Raw genomic sequence first — 22685 nt, 5'->3', positions numbered from 1 at the left:
AGAGGAACGAGTGGATGAATTTGTAATAGAAAAATATATTGAAATAAGTATAGGTATAAGTATAAATATAAATACAAGTATAGTGTATGCTGATCCAGATCCTCACTCTTACAGTGTTATAATACAATAGGAAGGACGATAAGGAGCACGTTCGTTTATTTATAGCAAAGGACATTACCAAAAAGTTAACCTTGGTGTGTAGCTGTAGCTGAAGGCCAGAAGAAACAGCAATAGAAATCTACTTGTAGTTCTTTTGTTTCTAGACCTTGCAATTCAAAACAAAATCTATATTCAAGGATACAATAACATGCACTTCTTATTTTGAATCTTTTCACGAAATTCTGTTCTCTTCGTAACACGTCACGGATATACAAAAGAAAAAGCGTAGAGTTGTTCTTCAAGTAATTACTTCAACAATAAAAATTTATTTTTGCAGTGTGAAAAGTCGATAATCCCGGGTCTGATAAAACTTTAATCCGCTCTTAATTTGAGCTCATCGCTACTGACGATCAGCACGCTCTATCCCATTATCCTACAGCCTTGTAACGCAAAGATAATTATTGGTCTTGATGCGAAGACTGGTATTAGGTTCGATTCCATCGGCGGAACGATGTTTACAAAGGTGTCGGTTGATGACTGCAAGGTCTCGAGTGATTTTATCCGCGTCACGAACGACGCCGATAAAGGAAAGTATCCCTGTTCCTAAACTTGCACGCAATCTCGCCGAAATTAGCGTCGTTTGGAAGTCAGGCACCGCAAACGATCCAGAAATCGATAGAACTTGGAAAATTGTCCTTTAAGTTTAAAGAGTGTTTGTTGCTATAGCTTCGGTCTGATGGTGTAATTGTACGTACTTTTAATGGAAAGGACTGCGTCGAGTCACCGAGTTACGGAATTAATGGAACGTTTCGTAGATTTGTAAATTAGTGAATTTGAAACGGAGTGATGGAGTAGATATGCAGGTGAGAAAATTGGTTAATGGAATATGATGTATGTAGGATTTTGTTAGTGGAGTAAATGGAATATATATAAGTAATCGATACAATTTGAATGGGTTTGGAAAGTTAGAAGGATCGAGTAGAAATTAAGGAAATGAACGTAGCTGAAGAACAAAATTACACGGGCACAAGGAATAAAGCGACAAAGCAGCAGAGGAATAAACTAGCAAAAAAGAAGTTACACGAACAATGATTAAAACGTGTTTGCTTTGTCACAGAAATTTCGTGTTTATTTTCATCGACTACGTAAATTACGAGTATGTTCGTTTCTGGCGCTTATTATTTCATTAATCCAATAATCGATTCTAGAACACCTGCCGGGCACAAATGTAACAAAGCTGCGGAACACTCGGAAAATCAATTCTACCTCGAATTTATCAGAGCGCTAACGTGAATGTTCGTCGATCCTTTTCGGCCGTTCCCTTCGTTTCGCAAAATGAGCGAACGCGGTCGAACGAAGAACGATTCGTACAATTATTCCCGAGAACGTTTAATAATTCATAATTATGACAGTCATAACAATCAACGGTGGGAATTACTTATTTTAATTCGTGACAAACAATCGGTAATTCGTATACGTAACAACCAAGTACAGTTACTGAAATACCAAATACTATCATCAGGCTGGAAATTTGCTATATCGATATATTGCAAATGATTAAATTCCGGGTAGTAACAGGGCTAACGCTAACGACGAGTGTTTGATATTATAATGTAAAAGAAAAGTACATATAAAATTATTTAGAACACGTTCGATTTTTCGCAAATTTTTCCGACCTATTTATAAACAGCCGTGTCCGTTTCGTGTCCGGACAGTGTCCGAGCGTTTATTTCGTTAATATCTATATACTACTGCTGGCCATTGGAGATATAATCGAAGTAAACGTGCCAGTCAGTTTGAAGTCAGACGTGATATAGGTTCGTACAACAAAATATCGTTTTCGATCGAAGACTGAGCTGTAATAACTTTTGAACGAAGAGGAGGAAGTAGAAGTAAAGCAACAAATCCGTAAAAAGAAGTGATTGCGGATTTTGTCATTAGACAATCGCTTAATTGCCAGCTCAAATACGAAATTTTCCTTCTTTTTAAGGATTTGCCATAACGGATACACACTAAATCGTCTTTTCTTCCTTTGTTGCTTTGCTTCTACTTCCTCCTCTTCGTTCGAAAGTTATTACAGCTCAGTCTTCGATCGAAAACGATATTTTGTTGTACGAATCTATATCGCGTCTGACTTCAAACTGACCGACGATACTAGCAATTAATAATAAAAACGAGAGTTTTATGAATATTTCAGAATGACACAATATTCTTATAACATTTCACTGCGTATTATCAATTTTTACACACAAACGAGATACATTTAGATACGTTTATATAAGTTTGTGCTGTGACCATTGCCTTCCGCGATCAGGTCGGCAAACGGAAAAAATATCGGAGACAACCAAATGCGATCGAGACACGTCTGGCTCGCTGTTACGTATAAAACTATGGTAACCGAAGCGAATCTGGCGCACGACCGGTACACGAACGGATACGGCACAGTTGTATATAAATGGATCTTTATATGCGCGATGATGAGTCGTCGTATGATCATGTGAGATTTATTCTTCTGACGTGTGACCCACCGGTGATGTACGCTGCCTGATGGAAGAATAGAATGTGACCTACCGGTGGATCACGCTGTACCGGGTCGAACATGTTAAATTTAAGTGACTTGGCTTCAGAATAAAATAAAATTGTAATAAAAAAATATAAAGTTGAAGGGAATAGTTATGCACAGTAAGGGACAGAAGTAAATATACTCATACGTTATACGTACTTCATTCTTATGAAGATACAGTGGGTTATGAACGCATTTGAACACTTCAAACAGAAAATTTGTATGTACTAAGTTGTCTCAAAAGTTCCTTTCGCTTTATAAGGAAGTAATAGATGCACAACGTTTTTTATTTTGTTATTTTATTGAATTATGTTCGATCCATTTTATTCTATTGTTACAAAATGGATCATACATAAATCCATAAAATAATATAAAATAAGAAATGTCGTGCATCTGTTATTTCACTTATGAAACGAAAGAAACTTTTCGGACAACCTAATATATGTATGTTACATAAATCATTTTGACATTTCACCTATGTGTCTATAAATTTCGTACTACATTGTACTGTTTCTAGAATTATTTCTAACGTAATTCAGAATTCCGTTTAATTTTAATACTTAGAACGATATAATGTTCTAAACCATAATCTTATTCGGTGTTGAAACTGTTTTGTGCCTGCAGCTCTTCACCCCTCCGGAGATAGCGGAAGAAAAATTCCTGCATTATCCATGCGATATCCGCATTCTACGAGAGTTATCGTAAAATTCTGGTGGAGGATCGATGATTTTATGGAACGTATGTCGCTTTAAAAAATCGTCGTCACGATAACTTAAGGAAGCTGTCGTCTGCGTTCGATAACCGGGTTAGATATCGACACGCGTGATATATACCGCGAGAAATCGTTGCGCACAGAGTCCCACTTAAATTCAATCGAACGAACCATATCCCCGAGGAGCTGGCAAAGAATAATACTTCCGTGGGGAAGTGCATTTGTATTCCAACCTAGCAACCAGTACTTCTAAAAGGTTCGAAGAAGAGGCGGTCAACCCTTGTCAAATGATCGTATAAATTTTACTTTTCAAACGAGTTTGCGAATCATGATAATAACGTAGTTGAATAACGAAAATGACGGAAAATCGAATATAATTGATAGATATTTATGCATTTATGGTGACTTTCAAGGTGTTCAAATGTACAGAACGCACATAACGTGCAAAAATATACGCAATCGATTAAAAAAGTCTATATGCCTCTTGTAAATCTGACGTGTCGTAACGAACACGTTAGCAAATTTGATATTAATTGAACTTAAATATACGTTTAAAAACCTAACACAATTCATTACGCGTATTCAAAAAGGTAGCAATTATACACTGAACAGCTACATAATTTAATATCAGGTCCTTGTTTCAGAAAGCTTCTCAATGATCAATAAGAACAAGAGAAATAAATTAATAGTTTATTTAACAATTTGTCGATCTTTGTATTTTAATTATGTACTTTGATTGAATTCGACTAACCGACTGAGTATATAGCTATATTGTAGTTGTAATTTGTGGAATTGATTTCATTGATCCCTCGAGGCTATTCTTGGCTATAGATGTTCGATTTTCTCCAGAGCTCTGGTTTAACTAGGTTTGGATCTTCCCGGCTTTCCCTTCCTCTTTTTCGTTCTTGGGTTTCTTCGACGTTTTCTAATTGTTCCTAGTACCACCTGACTATTTTGAAATTTCGTCTATCATTTGCCATCTTGCTTTCTTTTTCTTTGTCCTGGCCTTTCTTTCGATCTTCCCTGGTTTTTCATTTTTATCGATTTTCTTTAACTTTTAACTACTTTTATAATTTTAACCATTACGGTACGACCTCTTTTAGATCTCCACCTCTACCTAAATCTCTTTCGTTTCCCTCGTCGTTTCTCAGCTCTTTCCAATCCCTCTAAGCTTCATTTCCTAGCTCTTCCTATCCTTCTCGTTCTCTCTTATAGCTCCATCCAAACTCTACTTTCTTTTCGCATCCTCTCCTCTTGTCACTTAAATACAGCTTCTCTGGCTATTCTTGGATTTTATTTCCTCCTTTCCTTAATTCAAAAAATTTCCCGGGAAGAATCGTTGAAAAATGTCAATTTCTATATTCGAGCGAAGATAATCGATAGGTGAAAGATAATGATCGCCAGGATGCGAGTTTTTATGAATTGATGTGAAATTTCAGGATGCAAAATTACGAATAACCGTTCTAAATGACAACAATTTTATGGATCACCGGTAACCATTATCAATGACGGAATCTACTTGGAAACTTGGTGTCTTGAGAGGGTTGAGAGCCAAGAATATAATTCGGGCATGTATCGCGTTTGGGTATCATTTTGACGATGAAACAAGGATCGACGACGATTCCAATGGAAACAGTAAACTAGTTACTGGATCAGTTCGGCGAGAGAAGATTAATTAAACGAACCACTTAGTCGGAATTAGAGATCGCAATTCTGGAAGTTTTGCAATGCAAATAGATACAGGAATCGGACGAGGTGTGACGTTGAATCAACGGTTAACACTCTCACGGGATAAAAGCAGAAACTGTTATCCCTACATCTCTGTGATCTTCCGAAGCGACGATTTACTCGCGCTGCTGCTTAAATCAAATGATCTGTATTAATTAGTTATCGATCAGAGCGAGTGATATGCGACGTGATACACTCGGTGTAATATGTTGGTGTATTCCCTACCAGAGAGAGAGAGAGAGAGAGAGAGAGAGAGAGAGAGAGAGAGAGAGAGAGAGAGAGAGAGAGAGAGAGAGAGAAAGAGAGAGAGTAATTTGGGCAAATTAATAATTTGCGAGTTGTACTAATTTTTGTACTACACATTTCTTTATCTCGTCAACGACAGCTGTTGACTATATTGTACGGTACATACTATGGACTATATAGGGTGTCTAGAGTATATATTTATTTTGTTACACTGCTTTTCCCCTTTACCACTTAAACCGTTCTTTGTCCGCGTCTGCAATTGTACGTAGCGAACGTGTTAGATCCTTGTTCGAGGTTCTCATTCGATCAAACAAAAACACGATACAAATCCATGGGGGTCGAGTATTAAGAAAACAAGGAAGTTACCGCAGGAATGGGATACAGACCAGAATGCGGCGAAAGATTCGAAAATGGGACAACGCTGGGGGCTTGTCGTCCGGGCGAATTCCTGTGGCTAGCGCTCGCTGTGGCGCTGGTAAAAGACGAGGCGAGAAACGACGAGGAGGAATGTCTGCGGTGCCAGCTGCGGAAACGTAATTTCTCGGTACGTTGCCATCGGCGAAGCTTCTTCGTGGCAGCGCGCCGCTCTCTGCCACACCGAACTAGCTCTTTCAACGCGAACCGAAAGTGTCAAGCGGAGGGAATCGTTGGAACACGTCGTCTACCTTCCCTTTTCCATTCCTCGTTTTTCTCCCTACCGCCTCTAACCCCTCGCGTCCTCCGACCCCTACCCTCCTCTTTCTTTCCACGCTTCTATGAATTCTTCCTTTTTTATTTCCCTGCCCTTCCTTCCACCATCCTTCGTTTTCTGTTTTTGGTTCGTTTGCTTGCTTCATTTTCCGCGCGTTTTGCTCGTTTTCTGCACCGTTTTCTTGCGTTTCTTCGATTTCCCTCTTGACTTTTACAGTCTCTGGTTTCCTTACCGTCCCTTTTTCTCTTTGCGAGGAAGTTCCCGTTGCGGTTCTTCTGCGTTGTTTGCAACGCTGTTTATTCCAATTTGCTCGCGTTGGTTCTTTGAAATTTCTCGTGATGTCTGATGTTGGTGCTTGAAACTGGCTTTATCTTTCATATTGATTACCAATAATAGCTTGCGCACTTGCGAGTGTCAAATAATCGTTGCTTATGCAAATCGTGAAATTTTAAGAGCCTTTGAACGTAAAGAAACTGGTTTTAAGTATATCTGTGGCGAGTATCACGACGCGCTATCTCTACACCTCGGAATTAAAGTAGTATACAGTTAAATGGAAATTTAGTTTACCGTTTGTTTCTATTTCTATCTGATTATTTGTATATATACTATATATATTTATAAATTAATATTATAAATATTTATATATATTTATATTATTTACATATAGGAAAACGTTGATTGCTCGATTACTCAAGTTTCGATTATTTGAACTCTCGATTAAGCAAGAATTGATTTTCCCATTGTCGATTACCCGAATGTATTACCTAGCTACTTACAATTACAAATAAGACACAGAACGTTCGCGTTAGAATCATGGCGAAACCATTAAAATGGAAAGCATCTAAAATAAATCTGAAAATTTTCTTATATCTTTATCTATTAATATTTCCATTAAAACAATATTATCTATAAATTACTGGAACGATTTAAGAAAATTCCACTTGGCTTATTACAACATTGCAACCTGTGAGTTGCGCGAAGAACATATGATTTTTTGAACGAACACTTCGTAGGTGGCACACGAAGAACGTTGAAAAATTCAGACCCATGTCTCATGGAGACGTCAGGTCATCGTAAAGCGAATGTCGTCAGCGAATGCAAAGTCGGCGAAAGAAACGCGTCTTCTTCCAGTGTCGTAAATAGCAGACGTTCCCAGAACATTTTACATTTTCTTTTCTTCGCCGATGAAATATATCTCGAACGCAAACCTTTGTATTTTTAAATACCGTTATTCGAAACGATTACAAAAAAGTATTCTAACAAACCAAGGTAAACCCAAGATTAAAATGCATTTCAATTTTTATTTCGCCTTGTATCTCGTTCAAATAGGTTTTTGTCTGATAGCGAGGCACGTACTCGTTACATCGAGAAGAAAGATGAACAACTTGGAAATAAGTCGTCCGCCCATAGATTCAACGAATACGCGCGATCCAAACGGCGAAGAGCATCGACGAATTTTGCGCTCGCGAAAGGCTTTTCAACGATTGATAGATACCTGTGGTAGATGGTGGTTGCAGGTGCGAGGTAATGGATATATCGGTTTGTCAGCGTGGTACGATTAATCGGTAGAATCGTGACAAGACCGCGCAACATTTCTAGCCTGCTTAGAAAAATTGCCCGCTGTAAATTGTATCGTTTCGTTGTTTCGCGAATTTTTATGCAGACCAGTAATATCTCCTCGATTATCGAATAACCATGAAATTGCTTGAATTGGAATAAAATACATCTTATTACTTATCTTCTTCTCTTCTCTTTCATTCTCTTGTTTGTATATATTTGTTCAAAGAATAAAGTTATATTAATAAATATCGAGTTTGTAAAGTTTTCGCAGCTTCATAACGCTAATGACAAGTATTATATGCCTAGGAAAATATTCAGAAATTTTCATGATTTAGAAGAAGATCATAATGACGTAGGTACTTTAATTTCTTCAAATTTTGTGAAAATGCGAAATCTACGTAAAAGAAGAAATAACGAAGAAAGAAATATAGAGCAAATGTTTGGAATACTTTTAACCGCGATATCAAATAATAGAGTTCGATCGTGTAAAATGACTGAAAAGAAATGTTGTGTTAACATAATGTTAGTCCTGAATGTGCGAAAATAGACCTAACAAAAATTGACTTGATTCTATCAACTTTCAATCGCACGATCGTAAAGTTTTCTGCTTAAGTGTAATACTAAATCGTCCGTAGATACAATTTAATCCATAAAATATAATATTTAATTTTCCGGAAGCCGAGCGAAGTAAATTTGAAAGATAAACAGCAGTTATTAATTAGAAGTGGTAGCATAATATTAGGGTGAACGCTATATCGACTGTATTGGATGGTCTACCAATTAATACTAATTAATAGAATACCGATAGTCTGGATATGCAACCAAAGGGTCAACTCAAACAGGTTGTTAATAACCACATGAACCAAGCATGCAGTTATAACACTTTGTATAATACAATTTCGAAGTTTCATATTCTCTGTTCTATTCTTTGACAACGAATTATCAATAAATGCAGAACCAGGTGTACCGAATAACGTTGCTCGTTAAACCTGCATTTTGGAACTTCAAAGTTACTCCATTAAATTCCTCAAATATCTATATAATATTTTATTTCATCTTACCTTACTGTTTTTTAACGTAACACACTGCTATAACTCACACAGTTCTGTACTTCTATACTAAACAATTTTTTCTTAACAATATATTTTTCATATACTCAGCGTCTACATGCATTTAGATATCTGTATATTTAGACTTCATTCATTCTTGTCTTATTTATTTATTAGATAATTACACGATCCTATTTAAACTATCGCACCCTGTATATCTACGTTTACTCGTTATGCACCGTGGCAACCGATACACGTAATTGCAGTATTCACGCTGAAAAAATAATAACGTTGCTACCAAGACTACCGTAATGGATCAACGTTTTCAACTCGTAGTTGGCTTCTTATTCATCGCAGACGTATTGTATGCACACAGAGGAAATTATCCGGTAAAATAATCAGACCGCAATCCCGTGAATCACAACGTAGGAACGCTGGATATACGCCGCATTAAAACTTAATTAAAGTCCAGTACAGGCGGCTGAGTGGGATTTTTAATGGTCGTAATCAACGGCCACCTAATTTCCTTCGCGGCGAACGAGGCTCGGTAATCGATACCGGAAGCTGGCGGGCGAATTCGTCTCGTTCGCTGAGAAATATCGCGATGCAATTTGGAAAGCGCCGCGCGAAATGCCCGGAGACAAATCGTCGTGGTGGCCATTTTTCTATGGCGAGAGACGCGCCATGGCCCCCACGGAGGCAGTTTCGAGAAACATTGATTAATTCGAACCGAGTGGCTGCTTTTTCTCCACGAGATACTGGTGTATACGTTAAACCAGGGATACGGTTTCCTGTCCCTTGAAATTATACGTATCGATATTATGGAAATTGAAATTACGACTGAAATTAAAATAGAGCTGATAGTGAATTTTTAATGTGAAAAGAGTTTTCGCCGATTAGACTAGTGGACTGATTAACTGATTAACTGATTACAGTTTCATTTTTCTGGAGAATTTATTAATTTCGAGAATTTTTGCGTTTTACCCCGTTGTAAGTACTCCGAAGGTTTTTATATTACGAAATGGCTAATTAATAAATAATCAACCCCATTAGCTTCGTTACATTACCTAGAAGCATCTAAAAGCTTGCTGCATTATACTCGAAGAACATCTTGCACGCATGTGCGAACTGTTAAGGTTATTTTATGTATGTGGAATCAAAGAAACGCGTAGGTAAATTGTAAGGTATTGTAAGTATATATATATATATATATATTGTGAATATTAAAGTACAAAGTGTAGAATACAATGTAAGCTGGACCAGATCCGCACGCTAGCAATGTTACCCTGAGACTAAAAGAACCCCGAAGCCAACGTCGCACATGTACCGCTTATGGTCTGTCATCGACGCATTCTTTCTGTCTAGAGTTTTCTTAAAAGTGGCGATCACTTCAACACGAACAAACCAATAAACGAAGGAAAACTTCGATCTGTCTAATGTGTGTAAAGATGTATCACAAATACACGCAAATTACTACGTAAAAGTTAGAATGTATCAACAATCCGATACCAAGGCATGCTAACAAAAAGTTCTTATTAAGTTTGAACTCCGAGGGCAAAAAGAATTGAAAAACGAAGGAAAAGGACTCTTTGAGACGCCGAGAAGGAAATCACCGAGAAACGAGCGCACCTCTTTATTACGCGTTGTCGAAGAGCACGGTAAACGTCTATGGCATGTGTTCAAATATTTTGCCACGGAGCTGCTTGCAGGCACCGCAAGCTCGAAGCAGGTCCTAGTTACTGGCCGCGTAACGCGGCCACGTGTATTTCTAGCTTGAAACGAGTGGCTCTACCGTTCTTGTAATCCCGTATACTGACGGAAAAATTTGCATCGTGACACGCGGTTCAGCTGCCCGCTTACTTTCGCTGCAGCGAACGAGACTGCCACGAGAGGGAAAAGGGAAAGGGAGAACTGGGTCGACGATTGGGTTTTTCCGACCTCGGGCAAGGATTGGGAACGTGCGATTTTAGAACAAGATGGCTGGATTTGCTCGTGCAACGGAAATACAAACGTTGCTTGTACAATGTTATATTAAAGAATTTTTTTCTTTCTCATAATATTCGTATATCGTGCTGTTCCTTTTTTCCGGCTAGGAATGATTTTATTAAATATATTATTGTTTCAGATTGTTTAATAAAAGGATATGAGCTTCTGGTTATGCGATATTACGCAAAGCGAAGCGGATGTTTAAAGAGAGAGAATTTATGAAAGAATCGAGAACGCGTAGGTGTAGATACGGGATATATTATTTGAAAGTAAATCAAACGATATCGCATCAATTGAAAATATTCATCCGTATTATTTAATTTCATACATTTATTTAATGCATCTCTTTAACGATCTGCCATTGTCGTTCACGATTTTACGATTAAAAGTTAAGAACTTCTCGCGCAATTCTGTAATAAAGAATTCTCAAATTATTTGTAAAAAGAGAGTCGCAATTTTCAGCTTCTACTCTCCTAGTTTTAGGATCGATAGAAACCATCGTTTCGGTCAAATAGACGAGAACTTCTATATCGGATCCTATTACCACCTGACTATCACGGTATAAACGTTCTTATAATTGGAAGCTGATCAGCCGTAAAATTGCGTCTTACGTACGGTTTCAAAAACCACATATACTATTGCATGCCTGAAATCTATCCGCGAAAACGGGATGTTCATTATGAAAATTACTGGTGTTAATTTTATCTACAGTTTCCATTTTTATCGCGCCACTAATTACGAGCTGCTAGAACGATGGAACAGAAAGCAAAAGCCGAGGTGGAGTTCGCGCGAAAGAGGTTTTCGTTTTCCTAGAAAAGAATTACCACGTAACAGAAATCCCCTTCAACGATACAGATGTCCTCGCAAGCTTTTTTCCACTCGCGCAGATCCACGAAGACGAAAGTATGTCGAGAGGATGTCGCGGTTGAAAACAACGCAACAATTATTTTCACTTTTATTTTATCAGCGTATCTCGTTTCGGTCGTTGCGAACAATTCCTTTAAACATTATTTGAAGACAGAAATCTACGTGATAGTAAATGAATTTCCTGGATATATTCGAAGTAATTCCACTTGAGTATTAACACATTTTCGACATATTCTACACGTACGAAGTCTCATATTAAAACAAAGTCTACGTAATCTGTCGGTAAACAGAAAATAAACATAAATATAATAAACAGAAAGACGAACAACGCGATGTTTACGATCGAGATTATATTAAAAAGCATCGTCCGCTCCTCGCCCTACGTCCCGTGCTTAAGATATTTCGGCTGAAAGATCGCTAGAGAAATATTTTGGTTGCTTTGCGTTAAAAACAGCCAACGCGGCCTCGCTTACTGTACATAATGCATCTACACGTGGAAATCGTACAAACACATAGAACTAGGGACAGAGAAGAGAACTGAAAACGAGTATTGCGACTCTTCTTGTAATCTCCGGCGTGATAGGGACGGGGATGCTGGCGGGGTGGTGGAGAAATTTGCATCGCGAGACAATAGCGATGCTAGAAGTTCCCGTGTACTTTCCGTTTGCGTACACGGCCAAAAAGTAGGCCGTCCGGCAAAAATGAATGGCCTCTTTGTCATTTAAATACGATCGTTTCCAGTTCCTTTTTCGGGGTTGTACGCGTTCACTCGCCTACTCGCTGCAAAGAAATCATATCGTTGATCGTCGCTAAGTACAGTTTGGAGTACTGTGACTTTTTTATTTTGGTTATTTAACATAGGATACACCTCGGTGATTTCTCATCTTTCTGATCGATTCATCATCTTTGAATATTTTGTCAGAGTCATGATTCTGCGTAACATTTTCCTATGCATATAGTTGTAGTTTAGTTTTCGTTTTAAAATATGAAATAATTTATCTTGTTCAGTAGTATGTACATTTGAAAGATTTAAATTAAGTTTGGGTTTTTCAATGTCAGCAACTATACGTATTTATCTCATTTCTCGGCAGTTGAAGAGAAGATTAACGCGTAAGATTGCATGTATCGATCGATATTTGTTGATATTTGACGAGAAATAAATGATTTGATAAAGGAAATGAGGCTTTTTTAGATACTGCTTTTGAATATTTCAGTTCTTGCATTATACGTATTGATTAATTCAAGCTATACATGCGATGTAATTTAAAAGCAGAAAATTCTGAAAAAGAATAATCTGAATTATTTCCGAGTTTTAATCAAAATGCACTATACACTACACAATGTATATGGACGAATAAACGAGAACACGTGAAATATTTTAAAACATTTTAAGCGCGTAGAACGTAAATATTTTAAACGCGTAAAACATTTCAGAACACGTAAAACACGACTTTACCAGAAAATTAGTTAATTTTACCTGTATAATGTTCTAGTTTAGATATACAGATTAATTCAAAATACAGAAACCATATCACGAATAGGAAATTAATCTGAAAAGAATTTATCTTTTAATACGTTTAATTACAAAACTCGAAATTATACATTTAATTCTTATATTTGTACCGGTTTATCTTATATTCTACCTATGACGATCCTTTTAACAAAACATCATATAATCAAAGAGAAACATGTGGTTTAAAATTCTTTCGCATCAGACTTTACATAAGAGAAGATCAATTTAGGTGGTGCATGGAACATTCCAGATATTAATTCACAGCGACTCACCCTGTATGTTAGATAAATATAATTATTCGTGTTCAGTGAACTGTTTCGTTCAGTGGGGTAACCAATTCATTCGAGTCAGTCGCTCATGAAATTTATGCATTCGCGTTTGCGCGAGTGTTAGAACCACCGGTTCTGGGTTATTCTCTTATTCCCTGAAAATTCTTCCCTTTATTCATTCCTTCTTCCCTGGGGGATGATTAAATTTACTCGCAAACACCGGCAAATGAAAAGCTCCATAATTAACGATACTTCGAACAAAGCTTCTATATTTCCATTAACAAAATATTAACGAAATTACCAAACGACATAACCGCGAAGTTTTACATATTTTTGTACAAGATTTTGTATTTAACATTTGAGCGTCACAGGCGTAGATATTGCTTCTTTCGAAGATTTAATCTTCCCACAAACGATTATTTTTATTGCACTATTACTTTATATTTTCATATGTACTTTATTTCGATGTTTACTCGAATGCTTGAATATTAAGAAAAATCTCAAAATATCCAATCATTGCTTGATCATAGAAGCCACATAGAAGCCAAGAATTTGAAAAAGTCAACTTACAATTAGAAATAAAATAAAGATCTGAGAAATACTTTCGAAACGAAAGGAAGCCAAGGAAATTGGTATATTGAAATATTAGGTTGTCCAGAAAGTGTCTTTCTTTCGCAAACGTGTTATTTTACAATAATGCACGTTCGTACAAACGTGAAACATGTGAAATGTCGCGGTGTTTATCTCAACAGAATAAAATGGATCGTACGTAATTCGACAAAATAATATAAAACAAAAAAACGTTGTGCGTTTATTATTTCCTCGTAAAACGAAAGAAACTTTTCGGACAAGCGTTTTCCAATTAACGACACGATTAGAATAGATTTCAGTATTGTCGTAATTAAAAAACAAACGAATGTAAACTTTTATGCAACAATTTTTAGAATACTTGATAGACTGATCAACTGATTCAACGATAAGCGCAACAAAAGCATTTTTCTTAATATCCACGTCTGACCAACGATACTTCACGATTACCTTTCCCGTTAGAAAAGATTCAGTGCATCTATGGGGGTGAATTTACGCGTTGGCCAGGACAGGGGAAATTAAATGTCGATAGAAATGCTGATTTAGTCGGTGGAACGTTTCTATGGAACGGTGGCGTATGAAACCGTGTCTGGACTCTGGTAGATAACTAAAATTCAACGTTTATTCAAGCGTCAATTTGAAAGGGTTCGACGTGCTCCTCGATCACTCGTCTCCGAGGAGCTGGCTGCCAGAAATCATCTTCACGAGATCGAACATACGTCAAAATCCACATAATTTCCTTCGCAAAATGACGGCTGAAGATATTTGAGTTTTCAGGAAAAATTGCTTCAAGTGTTTCTATTAATTCGGTAATTTAATTTTTAATTTCTTATCGGTTCACTGGCGACTGCAAGTAAAGAATATCAACAAGATTGTTCAAAGGCGTTGTCATACATTTTCGACTTTCGTAAACAAAAAATGGATCATTACGGATTATTGAGTATTATAACGCGATATACGGAGGATTGCGTTAAGTCTTCCAGCACTCGGACGGTATCCGAGTAATTTAACGGATTTGCAAAGCCATGTATTTTTTTTTTTTTTTTCTCATAGACCTTAGAATTTCCAAACTGTCATGCGACCAACCTAACTTTAGATTCCTGCGACATAACCCGAATCCTCTCGAATATTCCACAGGGTTGTACGTTCCACTACCTCGACGTATCCAGTCTCGGGTCCTCGTCCAACTGCACAACGTGCAATGGAAGGGTGACTGCGAGGTATTAAAAATGTTGAAAGAGCGCATTTTCAGCAGAATATCAATCCTAACTCGGTAGAATCTGGATCGTAGCTGAGAAAAGTCAAGTTAAATCGTTATCTCTCTGCAAATCTCTTAAACGTCGCGAAATCGTTTAAGTATCGCGGTACCATCACAATCTCTCCAAACATACGTGTATCCCTAACTAGCTCAAAGATAATTCTAAATTATGAAGCTGGCCATGAAGTTCAGTTTCTTCGTCAAAGTTCTAATTCTCATAAATATCACGACCGCTCAGTTTTAATTGCCGATGAGCCATCCGATCTCAACAAATAACAAACGTATGGCAAAAGATCGTGTACCTGTTCTGCGACGTTTTGTACATCAAATCCTAAGAAGATAAAAACAAACGAGGAGTTATCTTAGAAAACGACGACCAAGTCTTGGCTGAAACTGTGTATTACGATCCATACTTCGACAGTAAATCGTTTGTTTCAAAAATATAAAATTCTCTATTCGAGTTTTACTCTTAATAAAAACAGATGTAGAAAAATATTTTTTAAATAATCTACGATGTATGCAGTCCATCGATGTGTATTTTAAATATACCAAGCGTACATCCATCGATCGTTCGTTGCACAAGTCATTTAACGCGTTCCATTTGCAGTAGAAATCATGAAAAAAGAATCGAAAGAATGGTCGAATTAGAAGAAACGTCCGATTCGGCCGATCCATTAAGAAAAATTAGCATACGCTCGGCGTGAGTCGCGCGCTATCACGAGCAATGATACGGAAACGGGAATTATTTTCTCTAATCCAATTAGCGGCACGATAAAAGCTTACGCCCTAGTTACTGTCCGGCAATCGGTCTTCATTAGCCAGACCAACTTTTCCTCGAGCTTAGCTGAAATTAAGCTCGCATGCTGCGCGCTAATCGCGCGATAACGAATCGCTTTGGAAACGGGATCTGGCCCGTTCGAACGACCGAACGAAAATCGTTTTTGTTGCTTTCCAGCTGTTCTCGTTAATCCTCGAACGATGGGAACGAAGTTTGAACTTGGTGCACCGGATTTTCGAAGTGACGCGTTTCGACCTGGTCAGATTGATGCACTGTTGGGAGATCAAGCTCGTAGTTTGGTCGGAAAGGTGGTTTAAGGTGTGAATAAATGTAATTTTCCCGGTGTATTGAAAACCGTGTTGAAGTCTGAAGATCTGTTTGCTTCAGGATAATAACAAGGAATTTTAATATTGATTGTTTCACTGCACGATAAAGTAATGGAATGATGAATTTCAATTCTCCTGCTTTCTTATAGTTACTAGGAAGATGTTGGTACTTTTGGCAAAATTAATGTTAACTTTTATTCTATCGAATATATTATTTTATATCGTTGGACTTCAATTTTACATATAATACGTTTAATAACACACTGACGCGTTTAAGAATACACGTACAGGTGTCAGTACACCTTTTTAGGTGATTGAAAAACGAAGCTTCGATGACTTTTGTGTCGTGCGATGCTTCGTAACAGTAATGAGCGCTTACTGCTGTTTTTAAATTTGCCTATTACATAGACACGCGAAATGAAATCAAATCACTAAATTCAATCGCTCATAAAGTTTCGAAGTTCATATAAATGGAAGATGAATTTATTTGCACGTTGAAATGAGAAATCATTTTGTGTGAATATATGAAGATAGATAGACAGACGTGTAGATGTGTAAATATCGTATCCACGCAGAATTCATTGTTCGATATTAAATAGCAAACGGGAGATATAAACGTAAAACATTGACGACTGATACAGATTAATCACATCCAATTACATACATATATGCCAGTTCAATGGACACCAGCCTGCATATTCGAGGAATCTAAATTTCAATTTGAATTGTATCCTTTATTAGATTAGCTGGAAATTACGCGTAGTTGAACTACAAATAAATTTTCAATTCGGTAATATAAAGTCAAATAACCTTCCTCCAGTCGTGCATAATGAAGCATAAATTTTAGAAAATTTTTTTATTTATTCCCTTACATATAAATAAACTCAAGACAGAACTGTGGAATGCTAATAATAAATTGCCGTAATAAAACAATTGGGTATTTTAACGATATACCAAAAATCGTTACCAAATGTACTATATATTAAAAAACGATTAAGTGAGTTTTTCTTCTTTTGTTTATTTTCTTATTTTTCATCCACATATATGTATGGACTTTTATTTTCTATGTACACATATATTGGTTTTATATCCGTTCTATGAATAATGCTAACGAACAATACTTTTCTACTCTTCTAAATGTGAAAATTTTGAAAAATATTAAATATCCCTGAATTTGTTGTAAAATATCTTATTGCACGAAGTATTCATAGAATATTTTACACTTCTATATAATACGATAAAATTTTTATAAAATTCGATCGAAACAAGTCCCTTTGTAAACGTTCTTTACATCGTAGAACCAATTTTATTAAATATTTTTTTAATAATTTTTAATGACATAAAAATGTCAAGAGACGCTTTCTACATTTAAAAATAATATCTTGGTAAATTCGAGGATCGTAAAATTAAGCGAGCAACGCGATCGTAGATGAATATTGAAAAATTCTTCCTTCTTGCTGTATACCATCCTAACCATTCTTTAGCCAATCCCCATAAACTATCTGCCGAGACGTACTTCACGTTCAATTAAATCCCTGGAAGTTTATGACCAACATATTCGTTCTGAATAAGTTCTCGAAATACGATCATTGATGATAATAAATCGTAAGAATATGATAGTGTTCAAGATGGAATAGTAGAGACATAAGTTATTATTACCATTATATTACCGTCATAAATGAAATACTGAGGAAGTCTTAAACATTTTATATTCGAGAAATTACCGATTTTAATAGCCACAAGAAGACTATATTTCAAATAGAAGAGCTTTATGATATCTACTGTTGTCGTCGTCTTGAAACATTTATAATATGCTAGCTGCGTGTAACCTTTTGAATCTTTCGAATCTTGAAATTGGGCGATTGGATCCTTTTCTAACGGACTAGATCTCTACAAAATTATTTTTTTCTCTTTTCAGTATTCATATTTTAATTTGTTCGAAGCCCACGCTTATTCAAATTTCACTTTCGAATCGTTTTAGTTCTGCTATATAAATCAAATTACAAGTACACTCGCTGTATAATAATTAGGAAACAATTACTACTCAAGACGATGAGTTTCAAAATGTAAGTGATTTATAGATTAACGAGATATTTAAAAGTTTATAAAACATTTCAGCTTTGAAGGGTAAACACAATTTGATGTAACGACTTGATAACCAAGATTCTACGAAATTATCAGGAAACCGAAACTTTGTCTTAAAGTTAACCGAAGAATCCGTTAATAAAGCAATATCTCCTCCCTACTTCGAAACATCTCACGGTAACAACTATGTATTCGGATAGTTTCCACGGGAAATTTATTCACGCTTCGTCAAGCTAAACAATGCAGATGCAATTAAGTCGCGACACTCTTTACGTTGTTTACAGCGCGCTTAACGATCTCACTAAACGCCCGGATCTTTTTATTACGCTCAATAAAAGTTGCTTCAGCCGTGAGAACTTCGGCTAGCGTTTCAGCACTTAATTTACAAAGGTGCCATGAATTCTTATGGTTCCACGCGATCCACCCGTAAAATTCAAAGTATTAACGGCCGTGGACGAGGTCATAAATGCCACTTCAGCAGCAATGTTTCGATAACCCGCGTTAATTGAACGAAAGTTTTAATGTCATTGCAAAACGGTTGCTATGAATTATCAGAGTATAGCACGATATTTTATACGTGAAACCGTAGGGACTCCAAGTTATTGGCCAGCAACTTATATAGATCATATTAAGCAGAGCGGTCGCAAATTATTTTTTCTTGTAGAAAATTTTACCGCCTATTTAAAGTTTTATCTTCCATTTTCTTTTTTCTTCCCCTTTTTTCATTACCGACGAAACAAGCTATATCTCGCGTCTTCGACAGTCTGCTCAGCAGGAAATATGCGAAGAAATTTCGATTTGGAAAATCTTACAGAAGTCGAAGCACGAGGCGTCGATGCAATTTCTCACAAACACGCACAATGCGAAGGGCGAGAAGGAGGAAGAAGGATCCTTGTCTGCATTTTAAACGTGGATTTCAATTACGTCGGCTGGTTCGTGACATAATCTTCGCGGGCAGGACACGACAGGGTTCAAGGAAAAAAGCTCGCCATCGCTTACTGTCGTGCTCCCACGACGATTCCGTATCCTGAATACTTAAAAGGAGTCGCGAACCCACTTTGAATTGTAAAACAAACCAAAGCGATACCGCCGAACTGCTTTCCCCCCTCTTCTTCTCCTACTTTTCCAATGCTTTCTTCTTCCTCGTTGTACGAAGTATCGCAACGGAAAACAAAATCTCCGCTTGGATTTTAATGGTCCTCTCGACGAAGACGACGACGAGAATGATCTTCGAGAGTGATCTCGTCGCAGCTCTGGATCGGAGAATATTTTGCTGTTACTGAATAGAGCGTTCAGCGAGGAGGTCAGTAGGGATTGTACCTCGAGTTCGAGATGTTCGTTCGTACGTTCTTGCACCGGATCGAGCGCCAGGGTGAAGTAAGAGAGTTTGTTAGGAGATTTGGCTTTTTCTGGATGTGGGTGAAAAGGTTTGGAGTGTTAAATTTGCAAGTTTCAAGTATGTATACTTGTTAAACAGATGGTACATTTATACTGTACGTGTGAAAGTGTGAGCATCGAAGGACGTCCAGGTCTCAGTCGAGACAAAGGGGATTAAAAGCGGTCAGAAGTGATTAGAAGCGATCAGAAAAAAATAAAGAAGCCAAGCGAGTAGGTTATCGAGTCCTTCAGAGAGTTACGTACACGTAGAGCTGAATAATCTGTAAATAAATTTTAAACTATTTGTTTTTCCAAATCCTCTCTATACCTTAACAATACTTTTCGAGGGTAATTCAGGAACAATTGATATTAAAAAAAAAGTGATATGAATTGTTTTCGAAGCGAGAACATTTTTGGAACGTTTCTTTCGCGTTCTCAGGAACCTTCGTGTCTTTAAAACTTTCTAGAAAACTCGCGTTCGTTATTTGGAACATGATAGTTTATAATTATTGAGACAGGTATAATTTTATGTGCTAGACTAGATTCACCGCGTAGTAGTGATACATGTATGTGAATATGAGTGTATGGAAGTATGTGTGTGCGCGGCGCCTCGAAAAGAAAGGAATGTAAACTGTTCAGTTAACAGTCTGGTACGGAAGAAATTGCTGAGACGCGTGCAAGTGTGTATCGATGAATATCTTTGAAATCGTTTACCAAATAAATATATAATTATTGTAATATAAATTCTAAGTGTAAATTTAGCGTTCCTATACCATTATTTCGGCTATTAAGATCCAAAATTCTCAACAATAATAATTCGATTTTTAAACAAGATATATTCGTAGAAGACTCTTTATATCGCGAATAACAGACTATTTTCATTTGACTTATAGGTGGAATTTGTGTGCGGGACAAATTTGTTATGATCGAACAAATGCGTCACATTTCGATGCGCGGCAAACGATGCGGGTGTACAGAAATCCCGCGAGAATCTCTGTGTAGCTATCCGGCCATGTATCTGCTCGGTTTTTCGCAGTCGACGAGCTTCGCCGACAAATGACTCTCAAGTTAGTCTTTATTATACGGTTGTACCGTGGCGATGAGAACGCCGCGGATGGTCGATTTGCTTTCCGAGGGAAAAGGAGGATCGATTGAGCGCAGACCAGAGGTCCGCCGCATGCGTGTCGCGATCGCCGAAACTTCATAAACTATGCGAAGTCTCGTCACGTTTGAGGAACATGGGATCGATCCAAGGAGTTGCAGACTAGCGATAACCGCAACGTGGTCACGAAACAGTTTCAAATGTATGAAGTTTCCTGTATATCTGAATTCCGGTCCGCTTTTTGCGAATCGCCCAGAGTTATGCGGTATTCCGCCTGACTTTCCGCTTTTTACACGAATTCTTTTATCAGTTTCTGTCGTCCGTTCGTGCGGAAGGACTAGGACACGATCTTGTTTGCTCTTCGTTCGAGTATAGTTACAAATCAGTTTTCTTATTTTTATAAACATATCAAAATTTTGTTTTCAACCTTCACCTGTTCTATCGATCGTTTATTTACTCGTGTAATGTCTGCGAGATATATACTTGTACTAAAAATATCTTGTGATTTTTATATATATTTTCCGATTCGTTTCTGTTGAAGTGATCGATACTTCTGAGAAAACTCTACATCTGGTCTTCGGCTTTCACAAAGCGCCGATGTCGTCGATAGCGCATAGACAAAAGAATGCGTCGACGACAGACGATAAGCGGCACACGTGCGACGTCTTTTTTCGGCGTTCCTTTAGTCATAGGCTAACACTGCTAGCGTGCGGATCTGGACCAGCTTACATATATATATTCCTACTTGTATTTACGCTTCTGTATTAAATTATATTTTCTACCTTACAATTTATCCACGCGTTTCTTTGTTCACACATCTAATAACCTCAACAGTTTCAAACGAATAAAATCGCGATAGTGAAATCTCATAACAGTGACGATGAAATTTCGAAACGTTTCATATAACACATACAGTATAGTTACAAAAAGTATCTAGAACTGTTGCAATGCTATCGCGAGCCCGTATACGAAATAAATTTAACAAAATTCGAGGAAAAGTCTTCCCAAAAGGCCAGTACCAGCTTTCGCGTCTCTGTTCTCGGGTTACATCAATCCCTGTGTATGATTGTATTCCGGTTGAACGTGGTTTTCCATTGACGGAAACGAAGAAAACCAACGTTTGGAAAGGGGTGTGGCGAAGTTAAAAAGATGAAAGAAAACGAGGCGGAGAGAACGAAGACATTAATCATTGGAACAATATGTTATGATTTCAAAGTCAAATGCAATATTTCCTGTCGTACAGATGGAAGCAGAGCCGTGTGTCTCTTGTCTCGTGTAAAATAAACTATCCGACTGTTTCTCCTCCAAGCCGAACCTGCCCAGCCACGCTACCTGATAGCAAATATTCGCGTTTCGACGGTTTGCGTGAAATGCGATTTATAAGTTCTATTTATTACGACCTCGCTAAAAGTTCTACGTACGAATTGCAAATCAGAATCCTTGATATCATTCAACATGGCGAATTTTGCTTCTTACGATCGGTAAAAAGAGTCTTTAAGAGTCGCAGTGATCGATCAGTGTCAAGAAAGTTTATTGGTTAGTTTCGGATCAATTGCAAGCTATAAATTTGAATTGTAAAGTAGCAAATAAAATGGAATAATAAATATTATAAGCAATTGTTAATCAATTTATAATATCATTAATTTTGTACGATCCTGTTATAGTTTTAGGCTTCTAAGAAATCTTTTTAATTTTCAAAAAATTACTTTTCCTCTCAAGGACATTTCTTAATTTTCAGCCTTCTTATCTTTAGTAGATTTGCGAATGTTCTACGTGTTGCTCGACGCAGCTCCCTAATTAATGAAACTTGTCGTTGGTATACAACTTGGAGAATCCATCTTAACGCCACACAACACTCGCGTCGCTTGAAATGGAATACGAAACAACG

The 22685-nt window shown here is 37.2% G+C and overlaps 1 protein-coding gene and 1 long non-coding RNA gene across 7 annotated transcripts in view; both read left to right on the top strand.

Moving 5' to 3' along the window:
• The window catches only part of Nlg-5 (neuroligin 5), a 355394-nt gene that overhangs the window by 167261 nt on the left and 165448 nt on the right, over nucleotides 1-22685 (top strand). The window lies entirely within an intron of this gene.
• The window catches only part of LOC139987508 (uncharacterized), a 252164-nt gene continuing 234818 nt past the window's right edge, over nucleotides 5340-22685 (top strand). The window contains exon 1 of the long non-coding RNA XR_011799867.1: nucleotides 5340-5411. This is a non-coding gene — a long non-coding RNA (uncharacterized lncRNA). The remainder of the gene's footprint in view (nucleotides 5412-22685) is intronic.

This window comes from Bombus fervidus, chromosome 5 (assembly GCF_041682495.2).
Source record: "Bombus fervidus isolate BK054 chromosome 5, iyBomFerv1, whole genome shotgun sequence".
NCBI classification, from domain to species: Eukaryota; Metazoa; Arthropoda; class Insecta; order Hymenoptera; family Apidae; genus Bombus; species Bombus fervidus.
This window is presented reverse-complemented; position numbering and strand designations above follow the sequence as displayed.